The sequence below is a fragment of the Schistocerca gregaria genome, chromosome 8 (genome assembly GCF_023897955.1).
Source record: "Schistocerca gregaria isolate iqSchGreg1 chromosome 8, iqSchGreg1.2, whole genome shotgun sequence".
In the NCBI taxonomy this organism is placed as follows: Eukaryota; Metazoa; Arthropoda; class Insecta; order Orthoptera; family Acrididae; genus Schistocerca; species Schistocerca gregaria.
In genome coordinates, this window is record NC_064927.1 from 268,458,984 (window position 1) to 268,474,481 (window position 15,498).

The following is a 15,498-nucleotide window of genomic DNA, read 5'->3' on the forward strand; positions in this document are numbered from 1 at the left end:
TCTCTGATGAAACCTTGCTTCAACGAAGGTCACAGTCCGTTTTGTGCTAATTGGTATACAAGCTCAGATTAGATTAGATTCAGTTTTCTTTCCATAGACCCATAAAATGAGATGATTCTCATGGGTGTGGAACATGTCAGAAAGTATAACATAAAACATTTGAATATAATACCCTGATCATTTGTCAGGAGATTGTCGAAATAGGCAAATACAATGCGGTAAACTGGAACAGCTAACATTTACAGAATTAACACACTGTCAGAATGAAACATTGTTAATAAAATTGACCTAAAGATCAGGTCTATTGAATGTGCACAAAGTCAATCAAATGGTTCAAAAAGTATTTCTTTCACCTCTTCGACATGTCTGTAATGAATGTTTCTTACCAAAGGAAAACACGTAAAAAACCGCAGGTGCTAGACTTCCACTTGGAACTCATCAGAAACTTGCTTGAGAAATGCTGCAATTCCAGAAAGTCTGCAAAGGAAGGAAGAGCAACATCACATGAGAGACCACTATGTCTCACACAGATTACAGCTCATGGGCCTAGAACCCTAAGAATATACCATGTGTGCAGTCACATGACATGAATAGACAAAAAACAGAAAAGACACTGAGTTTATGTGTGTAGAGTTTAATACTCCTGTGGGAATCGGGGTGTTACGTACGGTAATATCGAACCCAACATTAAGTATTCACTCGTTTATAATGAATTAACTTTACTTTGATCATGTCAGTACAAACACATCTGCTCAAATACAGAGTTCGGAACACACTGAATCAACAGTTTTCAAAGAAGTTCGTTCTCAAAGATGAGGCGGTCGACTCTTGCAGTCGATAACCACAACAGAGCCCCCGCCGGTAGTGCGGAGCACGGTAAGAATGATGAGAGGCGAGTGTGCACCCGGCCAGCTGATGGCGCAGGTGCGCATGACCAATTGTGTCGTGGCAGGTGCTAGTGCGAGGCGCGATCGTACCGTTTCTCAATGTCTTGGTAGGCACAACCAGCGGAGGGAAGGAGGCGCGGAAGGTGTCCACAGGTTGACCATGCCATGCTGCTGATGGCACTGTGGAAGCAGAAGGCAGTGGTGTGTCGGTGGGGAGAACATCGTCGTGCCGAGGCAGTGCGGCGCAGTGTGGTTTTGATCCAATCAAAGGCGCGGAGTGCTTCAAAGATGCAATGCGATGTATTGCTAAACTATTTGCCGGCGAGCGCTGTGGTAAGTGCAACGTGTCCGGTAACAGTTTGTTATTGGCTGTATGACATAGAGGAGCACACTTGCTGTGGCTTAATAGATTGTGTAAGAGATGCCGAATGAGCAACACTTGCAGTAATGACGGAGTTATAGAGGCGCTTGATTTCGTAGCAGAGGAGAAAACAGCAAGCTCCACATGACTGACCTTGGCTGAGGATGATTTCGGTGTAGACGGAAGCGTCACCTCAGAGTCCGTGGATGGTGAGTGTGTTACAACGGTAGGTGGCAGGATGTTCCAAGCGGAGTTGACAGTGTCGGTGTTTTGATGTGCGAAACAGCCATGATCGAAGGTTGGGGTGTGTGGCCATGAGCCCTGTGCATGAGGCATGGCGACGGCGAGAGGTGGTGGAAGGCGGACGGGGTCGGTGAAACCCGGGTTGGAGCAGGAAGGCGATGAGACGTAATGCGAACGTGAAGAAGTTGAATTGACGGATGAACTACTCGTCAATGGCAAAGAGGCGACATAGTTCGATTGAACTGGAGCTGCGTGTGTGCTGTCACTGTCGGCACTGCGGTCGAGTTGTAAGGCTGCAAGCTGCTCGTGTGAAACTGCTGCTCAGTCATGTGTTGGAGCGTGAAGATGCTCACTCGTCGAAGCAGAAACGGCAGATGTGTTGGTTGTTCATTGTGGAGGTAGTGAAGAGGCCAGCAAAGCAAGCGGAACTGGAATGCAGCTGGTTATGCCGTGGTACAGAAACAAAGTGTCTGGAACTACCAAGGAAAGGTGGCAGAGGCGTAAATAAGTTGCTTGTATCACATCAATAACATAGAATTCCCACTTGAGGCGGTGTGATGATGACAGTTATGACATCTGGGACATAGATCCATGTAGTGTGATCATCAGAGTATTAGTTGTAGCTGGTAGTAACGGCAAAGGATCATCAGAAGTCAGAGGCGGAACAATGACAGGAGCATCTCGTTGCATGTCATGCTCGGATGGTGTCAGCTGCAGCATGTGTAACTGATCTTGTACCAACAAGTTGTATGTCACAATTTGCTCACGTAGCTGTCGCAGTTGTTCAGGCGAAAACATTTATCATGAAGCAGTCTGCTGTGTATCACTGAGTAAGATGGGATCGAAATCAGAATCTGTCTCTATCAAAGGGTAACCTGGCGTACAAAACAAGGTCGGCGGCACAGTATTGCCGTAACAGTTTGAGTAGAAGAAATCGTGTGTGCGATCGTGAATGTGAAACTCAGTACTCGGCGGTGACGGAGTGAGAACATGTTCACTGCTGTATGAAGCATTGATACAGCTGAAATTGTCTTCTGGGGTGGGTGAACAAGTTGCGGCCGCAAACGAGTAGTGAACGCCTGGGCAGTAAGCGTGCATAGTGTTGACGAGTTATTGACAAGATGCGGGTGCGGTAGCCGTGGCAGGATCATATGTCGGGCAGCAGTTTGTTTTGACGGGGCCGGGGTCAGTGAGCCAGAAGGCGGCAGCCGTGACGTCGCTGTCGATAGCGGTCGAGCAGAGTCGGTGCGGCTCAGGTGCTGCGTAGAGGGAGGCATGGCACATCCAGTGTTGCACTGAGAAACAGCCAGCATTGTCGTCGGTGTAATTGGTGCACTGTCATTGATCGGTAGGATGCCCTTGATGAAATTGTTCATGTGATGTTGGTGATAGGCGCTGAATTAAAGCGGCTTTTGCTTTGGTGTATTTGTCACTCAAGTTGTCACAGATAATTACATAGTGATAGTCCTTTAGGTGCCTGAAGAGCATGAGGTATTTTTCACTTTCGTCAGTGATCCCATAAGAAGAGAATATACAGGGTGTTACAAAAAGGTACGGCCAAACTTTCAGGAAACATTCCTCACACACAAAGAAAGAAAATATGTTATATGGACATGTGTCCGGAAACGCTTACTTTCCATTTATTACTTCTCTTCAAATCACATTAATCATGGAATGGAAACACACAGCAACAGAATGTACCAGCGTGACTTCAAACACTTTGTTACAGGAAATGTTCAAAATGTCCTCCGTTAGCGAGGATACATGCATCCACCCTCCATCACATGGAATCCCTGATGCACTGATGCAGCCCTGGAGAATGGCGTATTGTATCACAGCCATCCTCAATACGAACACGAACAGTCTCTACATTTGGTACCGGGGTTGCGTAGACAAGAGCTTTCAAATGCCCCAATAAATGAAAGTCAAGAGGGTTGAGGTCAGGAGAACGTGGAGGCCATGGAATTGGTCCGCCTCTACCAATCCATCGGTCACCGAATCTGTTGTTGAGAAGCGTACGAACACTTCGACTGTAATGTGCAGGAGTTCCATTGTGCATGAACCACATGTTGTGCTGTACTTGTAAAGGCACATGTTCTAGCAGCACAGGTAGAGTATCCCGTATGAAATAATGATAACGTGCTCCATTGAGCGTAGGTGGAAGAACATGGGGCCCAATCAAGACATCACCAACAATGCCTGCCGAAACGTTCACAGAAAATCTGTGTTGATGACGTGATTGCACAATTGCGTGCGGATTCTCAGCCCACACATGTTGATTCTGCAAATTTACAATTTGATCACATTGGAATGAAGCCTCATCCACAAAGAGAACATTTGCACTGAAATGAGGATTGACACATTGTTGGATGAAACATTCGCAGAAGTGTACCCGTGGAGGTCAATCAGCTGCTGATAGTGCCTGCACACACTGTACATGGTACAGAAACAACTGCTTCCCCCGTAGCACTCTCCATACAGTGATTTGGTAAACGTTACCTTTTACAGCTGCAACTTCTCTGATGCTGACATTACCGTTATCGTCAACTGCACGAAGAATTACCTCATCCATTGCAGGTGTCCTCGTCATTCTAGGTCTTCCCCACTCGCAAGTCATAAGCTGGAATGTTTCGCGCTCCCTAAGACGTCGATCAATTGCTTTGAACGTCTTCATGTCGGGACACCTTCGTTCTGGAAATCTGTCTCGATACAAACGTACCGCGCCACGGCTATTGCCCCGTGCTAATCCATACATCAAATGGGCATCTGCCAACTCCGCATTTGTAAACATTGCACTGACTGCAAAACCACGTTCGTGACAAACACTAACCTGTTGATGCTACGTACTGATGTGCTTGATGCTAGTACTGTAGAGCAATGAGTCGCATGTCAACACAAGCACCGGAGTCAACATTACCTTCCTTCAATTGGATCAACTGGCGGTGATTCGAGGAAGTACAGTACATATTGACGAAACTAAAATGAGCTCTAACATGGAAATTAAGCGCGACGCGAAGTCGATGGACGTAGAAATCCGACACAGGGTTGCTGCATTGTTTGTCCATGGCGATGTTCCAGTACATATTTCTGGCGTCGTAAGTGGCGTTCGTGAGCGTTGGGGTCACCAGTGTGGGAGTCGGGATGTAACATACAGTAATATCGAACCCAAAATTAAGTATTCACTTGTTTATAATGAATTAACTTTCTTTTGATCATGTCGGTACAAACACATCCACTCGAATACAGAGTTCAGAAACACACGGAGATCAACAGTTTCCAGTCCTTTATGTATAGTTCCCTGTTTTCAAGAGTACCACTCCCAGAAAATATTTTAAATTAATTTTACATTTCCACATAATACTTATCAAATAATTAAATACAATGAAATGAACTGATGAGAAAATAACAAGCTAGTACCTTTGTATTATTTCAAAAACCTATAACGAAGTAGCAGGCGAGTGCATAAAAACTTAGTCTTCAAAGGGTTGTCTGAGATCAAAGAGCAGCATTGCAATACAAACACTCAGCAATATGGTGGAGGCAGGATTCACTTTTTCAGTGTAAGGGGTCTCCCTGGAACCTTACAGCAGAGAGTGCTGTGAGAAGACCTCAGCCAATACTACACTGACAAGGACGACATCAGGACAGGAGCACCATCTACATGAAGGGAATATAAGCGTCCCACAGCCTAGCCACAGCTGCAGTGGAAGAAGAGCCATCATACAAACGCTACAGCAGTGAATTATGAACTGTTTTGTTTTTCTTGCATTGAAATTGTATATAGTGAAGAACATTGATTATTGGCCTGTTGCCACTTGTTTTGATGCAATTTCAGGAATACACAAAGTTAAGTATTGTCAATATAACTTACTGTAAGAAATTCCATTAATACGATTTGCTTAAATTGTTGTCTAGCGATCTGAGAAAACAGCTTCCTAGGAACCCAATATTAGACGAGTGGGCAGGATACCACACAAATATAAAATGTGGTTAATACTGTGTGAAATCTGCAGCAGTGGAACATCAGAACTAGTATTGTCTATATCTCATATTCGAAGTATCTTATTCATTTCAGAATTTGTGCCCACTCTTTAAACAAGATGAATCCAGTGCTAATATATTTAAGGAGAATAGTTGTGTTAAACATCAATGTCATAAACAACAGCTTTTAATAACTGACCACTGGTTCTTCTTTTATGTTTTGTAAATTACACACACCTTGATTCTTTCTATAATTCTGTTACAGTAATGTCTCATAAATTTGACTCTGCGAGCCACAAGGCCCTTACTGTTGATAATGGCATGGTGCAGCATATTGCAATTGAACGTCCTCAGAAACATTTGCTTCTCATTAGGATATTTGCCTTACTAGGGAAGAGTTCAGTTACAAAACATCTCTAAATCCCGAGATATTTTATCAGGTATTCAAAGTTTTCCTTTATATGGGAGTGAAACATCTACTAAAATATTCCTTTCCACTTTTTTATTATGATTATGATGCTCTGATGCAAAGAATATGCCATGTCTTTGTTTTAACGGATGTTTGCAAGAAAGACACGCTTTACTTCTCTTGGCAAATAAAACATTAGGCTTGGTTAGCATTAGCATCCCTTATCTGCATATATGTACTGTGTTGGGCACAGCACTATTCCAGTGGTGCTGACATTGATTTGAATTTCCCAGGGGCACTGTTGAGCAACAGCACTGGGCTATAAATGAGGTGCGATCAAAAAGTAAAGGAATTTTTCAATTTTGCAGGATTTAGCTATGATTTTCAAAACTTTTTTTTTTATCTTGTTGGTACCATACACATGTTCCTGATGTATGTTTGCATTTTAATCTGATTCAAATATTTAGTTTATTTTGACTGTCTTAACGGTTATATGTGTTTACGAGTGCTTGGCAAATTTTTACTTTCAAAAAAGATGGATCAAAGAATTTCCATTAAACTTTGCTTGAAAAATGGAATTAAGTGCAGCACCAAACTTGAAATGTTGACAGTGGCTTTTGTGAATCTAATAAGAGTAAGAAAAGAGATTACGAGTGGAACAAAAATTTCAAATGGGATCGAGGGGACATAGAAGTCGACCGCACAGGATGCCGCCCTAGCACACCAATTACTGACGGCACTGTGGAGGAAGTACATAAAATGGTTCTGCAAAATTGCTGAATCACTGATGATGTCAGCATATATTTTGTCTCATGCCAAGCAATTTTTGAGGGTGTTTTTGACATAAAATGTGCACCAGCAAAACTTGTTTCGAAATTGTTGAATTTTGACCAAAAATGACGACATGTAGACATCGCTCAGGAATTGCTGAATGAACTCGACAATGATCTGGAACTTCCAAAGAAGGTTACAGCATGGGTGTATGGGTATTATGTCGAAGCCAAAGCCCAACTGTCCCAATGGAATTGCCTGAAGGGTCAAGACTGAACAAAATTCAACAAGTTTGATCAAATGTGAAGGTTCAATGGGATAGTGCATCATGAGTTCCAGCCTTACAGTCATAAGGTCAATAGCAAATCATATCTGGAAATTATGCGCACTTTTTGAGAAGCAATCCAAAGAAAATGGCCAGAACTATGGCAAAACCACTCATGGAAATTGCATCATGATAATGCTCCCACTCACACTCCAATACTAGTTCACCCTTTTTTTTGTCAAAAAGAAAACTTATGTTGCCTGTATTCCTTCTATTCCCGCAGCTGAAGAGAACCACGAGAGGACATTGTTTTGCCACCATTGATGAGACATGAAAACAGGTTCACTGAAAGAGCTGAACACCATAATCAAAAGTGAGTCCATAATTGCTTCCAAGCTTGAAGTAGCGCATAAGTGGACAAAGTTAATCTTGATGAATAAATAGAGATTCTTTAAGAAATAATTCACATTACTTTTTATCACATCTCACAGAGAGTGGTGTTGTTCCAGCACAGTCTGAGGCAGAAAGACATGCACCAAGGTGTCTTGAGAGTGAGCACAACAACCATCAGGTCAGTGCACCCGTGACTGGAGTTGGGTGTGGAGGCACCAATATTATCTGGCAGACAATCAAGTTGCAGGTGTCAGAGAATGTCCACCATTATTGTCATGAATATCCTGTACTGGACATTGTCACCTGTTATAGTGTAACTCCTACCAATAAATGTTTAAATCAGTCACATCATATCAATTGCTAAGTGATACATTATTTCTTTGTAGTTTGAACTGTGTTACATGGTCAATTGTTAATACTGGGAAGATAATGTTTATTTGATGAGAGATCATCTCTTTAAGAATGGAGTTCCTCTTGAACCTCATATATTAATACTATTCTTATTATCCATATAGACAAATGTTATATGATTTATGTTCTAAACTTACTGTATTATTCAAGAGCTTTCTCTGTGATAAGACTTTTCTGTTTATTATCTTTGGAGTTAAGTGGCTGCAAGGTTGATTTTATTCAGTTCAGTGGTCTTAATAAATATTGGGAAACATAGTATATGTAATCATTTCAGTCCTACCACTCCCCTGCCATAATGAAGCATCCTACAAAATGTAATCTCATGATCATGTATCAATCACATGCAACTATATCACCATGGTGTTTCTGTTCTTTTAGAGAGTAGATTGATGTCCCATAAATTGCTACTAATTAAATTGTAAGCAATGTGACGACAGACCTACAACATAATATAACCATTTTCTTCAGATTTAAGAATGATAGTTCTGCAATGTAAAAATGAATGTAGTCTCAGGAAGTCACCATAGGTCGTATTTATGGGCAACAAAGTGTAGACTACTGTTGAGATTAAATTATGCAGAATGGAACAGTGTGTCCTGGTGGGAATGGTGATGTTTGTTCAACAGGTATACTACAGAAATATTTATGTTTTGCTGATGAGGGAGGAGAGGTGTCTGAATTGGTAACAGACTCAATGCCTTCAAATGTTGAACTCTATGATCAGAGAGGCTTTCAGCAGATATTGATGCAGTACAGCATCCTCTTAATAGAAACTAGCTTCTCATGCGATTCACATCCTGTGTAGCAAGTTGCACAGATTTTTCCAGCTTTCCATTGTTGTTTCATTAAGCACTCTCATGCCCAGTATCCTTTCCAGGATAAGGAAGGTGATCACTGTGGCAAAATGGGACACACAGTTCATATTCCGTATAGCATGCCTTGGCAGGTGGTACAGTCCTGGTTGCAATTGTCATGACCAGCAGCTCACTTCTTAACAAGAACAACTCTGAACACTGACGTAAAAATATAAATAAGTTGTTAATCCAGCTGGACCTATTCATGGAAAGACCTAAGTAGATATTCATCCAGTTTACCACAAATACAACTTCTATTCAAATTCAGCACAATACGGCACTACAGTGCCATTATTAAATGAGATTCTGTTGTTATGGTAAACAAAATATTCTGCTCCAGAGTTTGCAAACTAGACATTATTTCAAAAACGTCCCAAGCCATCTCTCCTGCTAAGTTGTTGCTTCTGCCTGAGTGCAGAAATTTTTTGGCTTAGATGCCTTTGGTTTTCAGACTGATGACAAAGCATACTGTAAGATCATGCTACCACAGCAACGTCCAAGTTCTACCATGCTCCCCCTGTTCCTATTGCTCTCCATGATCCTCTCAAAACAGATCATCATCTTGAGTGGTAATAAATTGTGATGCTGGTCTCGTGCAGTCAAAGGGCTACACTTTTCATCATTTTAAAGAACTCTAATGGCAAACTTTGCCTCTGTGGGAAGTTCAAATCCACTATCAATGTTAAATTTGTGGTGTATTATGCAATTTCTTGTTCAGAAGACCTTCTGGCAAATTAAAAAGTGGCTGATTCTTCTCCAATACCAATCTGTCTGATGCATATCTCCAGTTTCCACTTAACAAACAATAGAGCTTGTGTATGGCTGTTGGCATACCACTTGGTTTGTATCACTACCATCACTTGCCTTTCAACATTGATAGCACCTGGTAATATCCCAGCACTACGTCAAGCAACTTATCTGCGACATCCTCAGCTGTGGCAGTTACTTGAAGCTATAATTGCCTTGGGCCATATGACAGCTGAACACTTTCAGAATCTGTACCTACTCGTTCGAAACTCCAGCAGAATGGTCCCGCGCAACTATGCGCTTGTGAAATTCTCCCAACTTCAAGCAGAATATCTAAACCACATCCTTAGTGGCACAGGATTAGAATAAACACAAAACTGGAAGCCATTACTCACCAAAAGGAAGTAAAAGTTTTCTTAGGAAAAATAAATTGCTCTAACTTCATACCTCAGGCATCTTGGATTGTTAAATTTTTTAACAACTGGCATATGAAAGTCACGATTTGTTGTACTGACACCTTTCAGGCAGCAATTAATGCCTCAAAAACAACCCTTAAAAACGTTCCATGCCTAGCTCCTTTTGATTCCACCAAATATCTTGGCACCCAAGGCCTCACAAAATAGCACTGGAGTGGTTCAGTCTTGTAATCCTGAGGCCTCCGAACTACACATTGCTCTAAATTTACTTTTTTTAGACAATTTGTTTTTATGTAATTTTTAAATACAAGTATTAATTTATTTATTGTTTATGCCTATAAAACTCTGATTCCGTCTCAGATTAACCAAAGCCAAATTGGGGAAAAAGCTGACTTTTTGGGGGGGTTCAACAATTTCCACACACTGACGTAATCAATAACCATAAAACACTCCTTGTTCTCTTCAGATCTAAATCCAAGCTGCATTATAAAACAGCTCAATAGTTTCAACATTGGAACAACATTTTAAGCAGGTACCACTATCTAATGTATTACCATCCAACATATCACAACATGCAATTACAGACACAGACTCCCACATCCCCATGGGCTATACTCCCACATCCCCATGGGCTATGATTCCCATTTGATTCTCAAGAGCACATGTGCTACCTGATCAACGTCCTCAAAGAAACTATTCAGGAGTTTGTAGTCAACACAGAGGTCATTGTCTTGGCAATGAACCCAACCACTAAGATGATACTTTATAACAAACAGTTGGCCCAAACATCTACCTCCCAAATCATCTCTACGACTATAGACCAAACCATCTCTAGACCAATTGAATTCTTGTCCGCCTCTTGGAAAATGAAGACTGCAAGACTTGTGTTGATCACACTGCCTCCGTGTCCTGTAGATAGTCCACACCAACCACTGGGGCATTACTCATATGGAGGCATGGCATACCATCACATCTACTGGCCAGGAATCAACAGACACATTATTTATATACCGGCCATCTAAGAGCCCTGTACCAATCATGCAGACACTCTGCCACAGTTATAAACAGCCTGGTCCATACCACGAGCTCTGTGGGAGTCAGAACCTTCCTTGGTGACATCTGGTGGGTGATTACTGATTCTCACCAAGTATTCACTCAGCAACTCCTCGCACCATAATTTCAGCCCTCAAAGTTATTTTCTTTTTGGAGGGGGCCCTCAGACCCTTGTTACCATACAATAGGCTACAATTTACTTAGCCAAATTCTATTCTTTTTGTCATTTTACTTGCATTGATGACATATTCGCAACTCCGTTCCACTTGATCTCAAATTGCAAATCAGAATGCTTCATACATAGGCTTAGCTTCAAACAATAACTTAATAAAGAAATATGTACAAACCACAAAAATGAAGATGCCATGGCACGATTGCTCTCTTTGTACTGACACTTTTTAATTTAGTAGTGCTGTCTCCACCTGAGATGCTACATGGCTACCACAATTACACCTTGTTAGATATCTTGCATCTCACAATGCATTCCATCGCCTCAGTCATGAGTGTGGGACCACACTTACAGCCAGATGGGACCAAAAGGACAGTTATCGCTACCTATAGTAAGATGCTTTTTGAGGTAAACACTAACAGGACAAATCTCCAATACCATGCCAAAGAACTTCATTCTGATAATACACCTTGTCCTCCATTGATCCACAAATACCTCACTCACTCCCATTCTTTTTTAGCAGACATTTGGGAAGCAGTGGAAGTGGAACCTCTGCCACTGCTGCTGCTGTTATACCTTAATACACCTTCCAGCTGGCCACCCCCACAGCATACAGACAGGACCTAGCGGACAATGAGGACACCAGTGTTACAGACATTGAGATGGATCTAGCCCTGTAGTTGGAGCCTTTGGCTGGGCTACCTGTCACCACCTCATGACTCTTGGTTCATCACGACCCACAGATAAACATTTTCGTCTAAGCAGGAATCTTGTATACTGGTCGAAACACAAACCAGGCTCCAGTTCTGACATTGACATCTACACAATACAACTGCCAACCTTCACTGCTGCATGGGCTAGAAGCAACATGTCAAAATAGTGCAGTCAACTACAATATGCAGCCAGTGTGTGGGAATTGCATCAACCATGCAACTCCGTTTCAAATCATTACATAAACCAATCGAGTAAAAACATGCATTTTTCTACAAATTTGGATATGTACCATAATACTAAGGTAGATGATTTGCTACCATTTACAGCAACTTGGCTTGGATCCTTGACTTTGACTTGGCATGGACAAGTTACAAACTATTTCATGTTTTTTACTGTACCTGTGGTAAGTACATCAGTGTGTTCATCAACTTCAGTGTCAAATACTTCAGACTGAAGAACACCATTCAAAGAAGGTAACTGAAAAACTCACATCCTAAGACTAGCATAATGTAGTGACACAAAGGATGTGGGAGGCATGGAGTAATGAAGGTGCATTATAGCAGTGTGTTGAAATTTCGATTGTGTCTGTAAGTGTGAAGAGTGAGATTGATAGTTTCATTGATCTGACTCTGAACTATGTGGTGTTTTCCCTTTATCATTGTAAAATTTTGTATATTTTTCCTAACTGAAAGAGAGGTCCTGTAGGAGTACAATCTTCTTTATTATCCTTCCAAAAACCAAAAAATTTGTTCATCACAATTTATAATTACAAATTAACTCCTCATCTTCTACAGTTCCAAACAAAATACAATTCTGTGGATTTGGCTCCACCTACAGCACGTCGAAAAAAAAGAGGGTAGATGAGAGAGTGATTATGTACACGAGCATATGATAAATCTCTTACCTCAATGACTTCTCTGCTTCATATCCCTGTGTGTTGCCACAGATGACGTGTCACTGATCTCATTTGTACTAAGACTGCAGTACACGCGAGTTGCCTATTTGCTTCCCCTGCCCTGAGTGCAATGCATAAGTTCTAATAAATGTTCACCAATCTGCAGTCTTTTGTAGTAGTTGTCCCCTGCACAGAAGACAGCGTGTAGGTTGTGAAACCAAAATCTTGAGACTGTAAGAAAGTCTTACCGAGGAACTGATATCATGTGAATACTTAAATTTTCAATTATTTTGTTTATATGGGAAACCGCTCTCTTTTTATCAGCAGAACACAAGAAACTGCACAATTACATTCAATTTTAGAGTCACAAATAATTTCCATTCTTCAACAAAATAATGAACTGCATATTTTCATAATTACTATCACACTGTTCTCAACTACTTGGCCTAATAACCAAATATTGCTAACAAAGTTTTGACACTGACTGCGACAGACAACATGGCTGTCCAACCGCCTCTCACACTTACAAACTAGGCATTGCAAATTACGTCTTAACTGATGCCATGGCAGACAATATGTCTGTCCTCTGATGCTGCCAAACCAGCTTTGATCTTACAGCCGAACCACATCGCCGCCATCCAAGTTGAGTGTGATCTGAAGGTCTCCAAAGTGCTTCATCTGCCTTTTTGTTTAGCAGTTGTCTATCATTGTGCTAGTTATTAATATTTGTGAAATAATGGAATAGCACACTATTGAGAGACACTTTTAAATTGAAATGCAAGTATGTGTGCTGTTTAGTTTGTCTAATATTAATAACAGAAAATTATTATTTTGGTGGGCAACTTCCAAACGCAGGAGCCAATTGTGGAGAAGGACCACAATTCCGGCAGTATCAAACAAACCATCTGTCATCAGTACCACACACCACATCTTGCAACTGCTGCCTTCTCAACTGCTCCAAGAAGAGCTTCTTGTACTTGAATGTGATGGCTACAAAGATAGAAATATCACACTCTTAACTCCCTGTAGCCAGAACTAATTACTGAAATGACCAGCACTCTAAGAGAGATGTTTTCCAATGCAGAATCATACTTCTTGGCATTACGCTGTCATCATTGATGGCAGCTTAACTGAGAGACTGCAAGTAGTAAGCGCATGAATTGGCCAGTTCTTGTTGACAGGAACTGTCTGCAGTGATCTCTAGGTTTTCTTAAATAGCTGGTTCTCCACAAAGAGACATGCTGCCCCCTAGTACTTCATGGCTGAATGTAGGCATGCTCTTGTGATGCACACAGTGACCTCTTGTGTTGCCTGGCAAGGTACCTGGTGGCCCGTAGCTCTCGGCGCACCTCCTTGCAGTACATCTGAAAATCTCAGGTGGATGCTATGGATTGTGTGGTCATTGCTTTCTGTAATTTGTGCAATACAGCCATCATGTATATTGTGGCTGGTGTCCCTGAGCACCATAGCAGTCACAGCAGTGTATGATCTACTCCACTGAACCTCTTAATTCCTTTATATCCCACGCTTATCAAATTCTCTTAATTCCATTGTGTCCCGTGTTTATCAAATTCTCTTTCCCACTGAGAGACTAAGAACACAGTTGATGTCAGCTGACATCACTTCCTTAGCTGGACTGCATTTTAAATATGTTTAATTTTGTGTTAGACTTCATGATGGTATTTTATTGTGTTTTAACAGTTGAGATATCAAGCGATAAGCAGAAAACATTTCCATCAGTGAAAATCTTGGCAATTTCAAGAAAAAGGATAGCTCTGGCTCTAGTTAAAATTAGGAACAGACTTCTGACATGCTTAAAGTGTATTCCTGCCGATGCAGCTTAGACAACTACAGCCGCACGATATGTGCCGTATGATCAGAGCTGCACATTCTGAGCCACTTGATTAACTTCCAGTGCCTCAACATGAACGTACTTAAGACTATGCCCCATCCATTTATGGAATTATTGTTTTTCGTTAACTTTTAAATTCCTAGCGAAAAAAGAAAACGGTTAAAACATGTTAGTGTACCATCTCAGCTTTGTACTAAATTATTTCTAGGTGTGAATGTCTGTGATTGTGTACTCGTACTAGAATGTAGATCAAGCATTGCCGAGTATGATGGGAAAATTTGTGGCTTTAGCAATGACTGTAACTTGGGTTGATTTGTTATGCACGCCAAAGGGAATTATGCCTTTTCCACTGGGTAGTGATGCTTTCTGTGCAGTCCTGCAGTCATGGAAAATGTGAAAATTTATAGAATGTTGCCACAGTAGTCCCCAGGACATCTTCAGCTTTCTAGCATAGTGGCACATTAAAGAAATTAAAAACTATCCTTCCAGCCAAAGTCTAATTTACTTATAACTGCAGAGCGCTCAGTATAATAACTACCATTTCTGCTTTCTTATGAAGCCGCATAAAGGGACCATTCCTACATGCCAGTACACGGATTCTAGTGCCTATTACCAGCTACAGATGGCATCAAAGATATCTAAGCATTTTCATAGTTTATAATCTGTTTTTCCACTTTGAAGAGTACTAAATCACTGACATTTCGGCGAAGTAGATCTCTGAACCAGCCAGTAATTGAAATCGACACCCCACTATCTGAGGACAGCAACACTAACCATTAGACCGTGACGCTGACATTTCAGCTGGTTGATTTTGTTAATAATCAACAGCATATTCATGTTTTCAGACTCGTTTAGTACTTCAGATTTTTAACTTTCAGTGTCAAACATTGCTGGTATATGGACAAAAATATATTTTCTGAATATTTCTAGCTTTACTTTCTCACTCGCTGGATGCACTGGATTAAATCGTATTGGGGATGTAATTTCATATTGTTAAATTGTTAACATAGCATCTATATTTATACTGATGATATAAAAAGAATGTATGTATGCTATTTTTTAATCTGGGAAAAATTT